Source organism: Spea bombifrons, chromosome 4, assembly GCF_027358695.1.
Source record: "Spea bombifrons isolate aSpeBom1 chromosome 4, aSpeBom1.2.pri, whole genome shotgun sequence".
NCBI lineage: Eukaryota > Metazoa > Chordata > Amphibia > Anura > Pelobatidae > Spea > Spea bombifrons.
Window position 1 is genome coordinate 75,297,871 of NC_071090.1, and position 7,938 is coordinate 75,305,808.

The following is a 7,938-nucleotide window of genomic DNA, read 5'->3' on the forward strand; positions in this document are numbered from 1 at the left end:
AATAACCCCAAACATTCTGAAAAGAGGTGGACTATTACTGTTCAAGAAACTTTGCCCCAGCACTTTGCACTTTGCACCCAGCACTTTGCACCCAGCACTTTGCACCCAGCACTTTGCCCCAGCCCTGGCACTTTGCATCCAGCACTTTGCACCCAGCATTCAGCACTTTGCACCAGCACTTTGCACTTTGCACCCAGCCCTGGCACTTTGCACCCAGCACTTTGCACCCAGCCCTGGCACTTTGCACCCAGCACTGGCACTTTGCACCCAGCACTTTGCACTGTGCCCCTGCACCCAGTCTCTAACTCTGCCCTGCACCCAGCCCTGCCCCCACATTCTGCCCTGCCCCCACACTCACACTCTGCCCTGCACCCACTCTGCCCTGCACCCACACTCACACCCTGCCCTGCATCCCCACCCCCACTCTGCCCTGCACCCAGTCTCCCACTCTGCTCTGCACCCACACTCACACCCTGCATCCCCACCCCCACTCTGCCCTGCACCCAGTCTCCTGCCCTGCACCCCCCACCCCCACTCTGCCCTGCACCCCCACCCCCACTCTGCCCTGCACCCCCACCCCCACTCTGCCCTGCACCCACACTCACGAACCGCTCTGTGCGAATGGAGCCACTCGCACAGAGCGAACCGCTCTATGCGAATGGAGCCACTCGCACAGAGCGGTTCGCTCTGTGCGAATGGAGCCACTCGCACAGAGCGGTTCGCTCTGTGCGAATGGAGCCACTCGCACAGAGCGGTTCGCTCTGTGCGAATGGAGCCACTCGCACAGAGCGAACCGCTCTGTGCGAATGGAGCCACTCGCACAGAGCGAACCGCTCTGTGCGAATGGAGCCACTCGCACAGAGCGAACCGCTCTGTGCGAATGGAGCCACTCGCACAGAGCGAACCGCTCTGTGCGAATGGAGCCACTCGCACAGAGCGAACCGCTCTGTGCGAATGGAGCCACTCGCACAGAGCGAACCGCTCTGTGCGAATGGAGCCACTCGCACAGAGCGAACCGCTCTGTGCGAGTGGCTCCATTCGCACAGAGCGATTCGCTCTGTGCGAGTGGCTCTGTGCGATCCGTGCACATAGACAGAAGAATACTTACCTCCGGAACGCGTCACATCCGTCACGTAGCTTGAAGAAGGCGGAGACTGCAGAGCGTGTAGCAGAAGCGGGGAACGCTCGCGGAGGTAAGTAAAAGGAGCCGAGTGCTCCAACAACGAATTGATCACTCGATTAATCGATAACGGAAATCGTTATCGATGATTTCCGTTATCGATTATTATCGATTTTATCGATTCGTTGTTTCAGCTCTAGTTTAGAGTTGTCCTTAAAGAATACAGGTGTTCATCTTACAATAAAAAAACAAACGTAAGAAGGTAAGCCATCCTCTGATACGTATTTGCATGGTATCATTAAATAATCTATTCTTTTGGGGTGTACACGTTTCTGGCAACATCAAGGTTTATTGACTAAGGTGGGAGCTGAAAGGTGAATTGTGGTTTCATCTTACCTACTTCACTAAACATTGCGAAAGGTGCAAGGAGGGCTGACCTTGCTCGGCCTTGAATAATGCACTATTCAATAGGCTTTCAAGATCTCTTACCAATTTAACAATGCATTATAAAGGTGAATTACAGTTGTAGCAGGTGGTAGCTACATGGAATAGCCTTCCAAGTGGTAGAAGCTAATACAGTGAGGCAATTTAAACATGCCTGGGATAGGGATACCTTGGAACCCTCTACCGGAGACTCTGGGAGAAGCACTGGTAGATAGAAACAGCAAATGAAACTGCATAAATAAAATACATTATTCTTCTAAATAAATGTTTTTTTTCAGTAACATAAATAATTTAGAGGTCACATGGTCAAGTATTGGGACCAACCACACCCCCTAAAACAAAGGTGTGCACATACATGTACAAATACTTTTAGGCAGTACATGGGTATGACAAATTGAAACAGTGTAAAGAGACCTCTCTGTATGCGTACCGTCTACCCGTGAAAAGGGCACGGGGGGAACAATAGCATGACCGAAAAGAAGCAGAAAGTTTTGTGATGAGAGTAGACAATGTGGGGGCATTGTCATGAATGGCTCTGTATTCTTGAATTAGGGTTCTCTGGAAACATAGAGTTTGATGGTGGATGAGAAACTTTTGGCCCATCTAGTCTAATTTAAACACTGAAAACTAAAAACTGGTATAACCACAATTTCATTTCTGCTGTCATTGCCACTAGCTATCCAGCCCAGCAGCTTGTCTGCCTTTTCCAATGCTTTTTTGCATTGCCTGCTTGCCTACCTTAAAGCCCTCAGAAACAATAACTCCCAAGTCCCTTTCTTCTGTTGTCACAGACAGCACAATACCCTAATACTATATTTTGCGTTCGCATTTATCAACATTAAAGAGCACCTGCCACAATCTCCACCATTGTTCTACTTTACTTAAATCATTTGCCATTTGGCTTATTCCATCAAGAATGCGTAGCCTGTTGCAGACCTTTGTATTTTTTATTGGGAGCGTGCAGTGAAGCACTGACTCATAGGTTAGATAAACTATTGTAAGCCTTGGCCTGCTGTCTGAGTGAAGCCCTCCAAATAGTAAATAAGTAGTGGCCATTGTAATCAGCAGGGTAAACATAGCAGGGGCCAAGGCAGGAATATTTTCAGAAAAATAACCTAGAGTGGTTATATACCAGAAACAAATCTTTGTCCAGTAAAAACAATTGTGCGTATATATATATATATATATATATATATATATATATATATATATATAATTACTATTATTAGTTATGATTTTATATAGCACCATCATATTCCACAGCGCTGTACTAATGGTAAACAGGGCATAACAAGGAATGCAATATAATAATAACAATTTGACTTACAGAAACAAGAGGTAATGAGGGCCCTGTTCAAACTACCTTACAATATATATACCGTATTGGCTCGATTATAGGCCGCACCCGATGATAGGCCACACCCTTAAAGTTTGGTGCTATTTTAAAGAAAAAATTATTTTTAAAGAAAAAATACACATTAGTGGAATGGTATAGCAGTATTTTACCTAATAAACAGGAATACATGTATTTTAACATTTTTGGTATCTATTATGTAGTTAGCTTAATACATATTATGCAATTATATACAATCATAAATTTGGAAAACCAATAGCCATTTTAACGTGCCCCCCCCTTAATTCATAATGCATATTGCCCTCTGCTCTCCTGATATGCTACTCTGCCCCCCACAGATATGCTTTATGCCCCCTAGTAATGCCACTCTGCCCCATAGAAATGCCCCCCGACCTACCAATGCACCCCCAGACTCCCTGGTGTCTAGTGAGGCAAGCCAGAGGACGTCTGCGCGATGCATGCAGACAACCTCTACTGCCGGCACTTCCGCTGGAGCTTCTATGATGGAGAAGTGCCGGCGGCGGAGGTTGTCTGCGCGCATCGCACAGGCGTAGACAACCTCCGCTGCCGCCACCTCCACCAGGGCTTCTGTGGTAGAGCCCCGGAAGGTTATATCACGCCGGTGCTCCGTTATAGAAGTGCCGGGAGTGGAGGTTGTCTATTCGCACCTGTCCACAGAAGCAACCAATCAGATTCCAAACTCTCCACCAAGGCTGGAATGGGCTACAAGACCACCGCCAAGCAGCTTGGTGAGATGGTGACAACAGTTGGTGCGAATATTTGCAAATGGAAGAAACACAAAACAACTGGCAATCTCCCTCTGTCTGGGGCTCCATGCAAGGTCTCACCTCGTGGAGTTTCAATGATCATGAGGAGAACTGGGTGAAAGTGTTGTGGTGAGATGAGACCAAAATCGAGCTATTTGGCATCAACTCAACTAGCCATGTTTGGAGGTGGAGGAATGCTGCCTATGGCCTCAAGAACACCATCCCAATCCTCAAACATGGAGGTGGTTACATTATGCTTTGGGGGTGTTTTTCTGCTAAGGGGCCAGGACAACTTCACCGCATCAAAGGGACCATGGATGGGGCCATGTACCGTCAAATCTTGGTGAGAACCTCCTTCCCTCAGCCATGGCATTGAAAATGGGTTGTGGATGGGTATTTCAGCATGACAATGACCCAAAGCACACAGCAAAGGCAACAAAGGAGTGGCTCAAGAAGAAGCACATTAAGGTCATGGAGTGAGCAAACCTGGTGGCCAACTACAAGAAATGTCTGACCTCTGTGATTTCCAACAGGGGTTTGCCATCAAGTACTATATCATGTTTTGCAAAGGGGAAGAATACTTATTTCACTGAGTAAAATGCAATTTTATTATATATTTGAAATGCGTTATTTTTTGTTGCTATTCTGTCTCTCACTGTTTAAATAAACCTACCATTAAAATTATAGACTGATCATGTCTTTGTCAGTGGGCAAACGTACAAAATCAGCAGGGGATCAAATATTTTTTTCCCTTACTGTATAACTTAGCAAATTGGATCAACAAACAGGCTGTGTAAGCCCCAGCCTCACTGGAGCAACAGTTTGTCCCTCACATACATCTCTTACTTCTTACATATGCCCCAGTCCACCTGGCTAGGAAGAGAATGCGCCTAAATTCTCAATACTCTTACTCCCTACCCTTAACACACACGCCATCATTTCAACATGGAGGCTCCTTCCTGCATGAGTTTGTGGATCAAAGGACCCATTAGCCTACACTTAGGTCAGATGTAACAAATGCCTTAGACGCCCATCTCATACCCTACTAAATAGCTTCTCTACATCAAATTCTCCGACACACTGTGGAGTGGGGGATGCATTGCCTTGTGGAGAACGGATTTCACAGACATTGATACTGACACCCAGATAGAAGTCATGAACGAGGCAGTGAAGATCTTAGTGTGCATACACAGACATGTGCTTCAAAATGCTCCCCTAAAATGAGGGCTTACAGTGGATATAAAAACAGGGAAAAGAAAAAGTGTCGGTGCGCTAATATTGCCAAAACCTCTCATTTATATTATGTTTATATATTTGTTGCCAACTTTATTAGGGTAAGAAGCGCAGACAGTTTTTGTTTCTTAGTGGATATAAAAAGTCCACACACCTGTTTAAATGCCAGGTTCTTATTTTGGTGCCTTCCACATAAACTTAGCCAGACCACTGCAAAGACACAAACCCTTCTCTTGATTTTATCAGCAACTGGGAAAAAGTAGTATTGTACACTCCACACCTCCAACTGTGGAAATGGCTTTGTCTCTCACTGAATTGAGTGAGCCTTACATAAGGAAATACACACCGAAGCCTTCTTTACACACTGGCTCTCCTATATTAATACCTTGGACCATCCTACCCAAACAATACTACTTTGGACATTTCAGTGGACGACACAAGGATGATTGCATCGTTCTTCCTAGTCCTCACAAAAAGGCAACACCAGCTCCTTTCATGCATACCAAGGGCATACGTGTGTTCTGGACTGCATTGATAAAGGTCTTCTTTCTTTGACTATGATATGAGATTGGTCTGCTGTGGGCAAACTAAGTTACCTGTTTTGGTGCCTAGTCATTACTGGAGTGCCAACCAGCTTGCTAACACCGTTACCTTTTCTCTCTTCAATATAAATCTGATCAATTGTAACAGGCAATAGACAATTTCGATGAATGTGACTTTTTATTTCTCAATATGGAAATAACACCAAATGCTGTAAACATTCCCTGTTGATAATTAATACAAAGATTTATAAAATAAAATAGTGGCTTACATTTGTGAATATGGTTTAACCCCTTCAGCACTGAGGATTTTTAGCGCACTAAATACTGTACATTAAATATTTTTTTCCATTTTTATCATATGTTGGTTTAATCAAGATCTCTCTTTTGCATGTTTGATGTACCCATACAAACTAGACATCCTTTTCAGGACAATTAGGGATTTCTTTTGAAACTGTAGAAACACATAAGAAAAGAATAACTATGAGTGCTAGTATGTAAAACAAAATATACTAAAGTATTTATTCTAAACATTAGGTGCCACTGCTAAATGATGACACAATTTATGATCAGCAACATCCCCTGACTACAGTAATACCCCACATAGGTAGTTTTTGCACAACTATCACTTTACAATTACCCTTTAGTGTACTATTTTTAATGCTACTAGCTTAAGGGGTTTGGGGACAGTGAAGGGATGGGATGGGGGACGATACTTGTAGTGATAGGGCAATAGTAATAAATCATTTTTTTTATAATTATTCCTCTGTATATATAACCGTGACCTTACTATATAGTGTATTTTTTTATTATTCATATATCATTTAAAAAAGAAGTTTGTTGGCTCCATAGCCTTGCATTGCTGATTGCAATGTGTGGGATCAGCCAGCAGGGTGAGCAATCAGAAATCCCCCAAGGTTCTAGCTCCTCCAGTAACCTTCCAGAGAGTGTGAGCATTGACACCTACTTGAAGGGAAAGCCTGGTCACATGATCGGGCATTCCTTTATAATTTGGAGCCTAAGCGTTTAAGTGTAAACAGGAGACATCTGTCTTTCACAGAAGTCTCAAGTGTACATTTAAACGTGGAATTTGATGTGACTGGAGGCAACAGATGGCTGCCGATTAGTTTAGCATCCATTTGCACTACACTACAGAGGAGAATCTACACTACCACCACGTATGGAAAACATGGTTGGTCCTTGCAAACCACATATCCAACACGTTGATGACCCTAAAGTAAATTACCATTTCCAATCTATGACATTCCACTGGAACCCTAGCGCGCTGAAAGATCTTAAAATTGTGTAAAACTATGGCTGCCCACAGTGTCTTAAGGATTTCAGCTTGTTGGAGACTACCAGTGCCTCAGGAGACCAGATGCAGTGATAAGCATCAGAACAGGTTGTGGCAGAAACAGGTCACACAACTTTAGAAATGTTGCTAGTAAATTATTTGGTACATTTTTAAATACCTACAAAAATTTAAGAATGACCCACAGTTAAAGGCCAGTTAGCTACAGCAGAAACTTTTCAAATATTCCTCTTGAGAACTGAATCAGGCACAATAAGTAAAACAAAGTGGCACAAAACAGACATCCAAATCTGAATAGGCAGCATCACATCCACCGCAGATACATGTAGAATGGCTGGAAATTATGTTTATGCAGTTGTATAAAGAAGCCACTTGCCTTGTTTTCTTCATAGTTGCATATTTGCAAATGCTTCCTGTACTTATTGATCAACCTTTCACAATGATGTGGGAGAATATTGACCCACTCAAACTGCTAACTCTAGGGCATTTGTGGGGTTTCAAGCATGATCTGCTTGTTTTTATACCTACCCCAACATCTTATGAGATTTATGTCTGGTTATTGACTAGACCATTCAAAACTTTCCAATTTCTCCTATGTAAGCTACTCTGATGTTGCTTGTGTGTTTTGGATCATCGGCTGATGGGTCAGTGGCCTGACTTTCTGTTGTCCAGGCCCTGATGCAAAGCATCCCCAAATCATGACACTTAACACCACCATGCTTGACTGTTAGCATGAAGGTCATAATGTTGCTGTTGCAGTATTTATGTCTGGCAAAAAAACAACAGGACGAATGTTGCTCAATGAGCTCTGCTTTTGTCTCCTGTGCCCATTGAACATTGTTCTCTTGGAAGCATTTTGAGAAGCAGAAGGCTTTTTGGCAAACTCTAGACAAGCATCCATGTTCTTACAGGGCACTGGTTCTCATTTTGCTACTGTACCATGATTTCAACATTTTCCTGATGTGGAGACATGAATGCCAAATTTAGGTCAGAGAGGCCTGCGGGTGCCTGGATTTCATTCTAGGGTCATTGTGACTCCATTTGCTCAATCTGACAGTTGTTTGTTGAAACCTATGCTGTACCACCATTTGTTCAACATGGCTCTGTTGGTGGCTTAGTGGAGGCCCTTAGCCATAGAAATTTCAGTTTAACAATTGGTAAAAATGTTT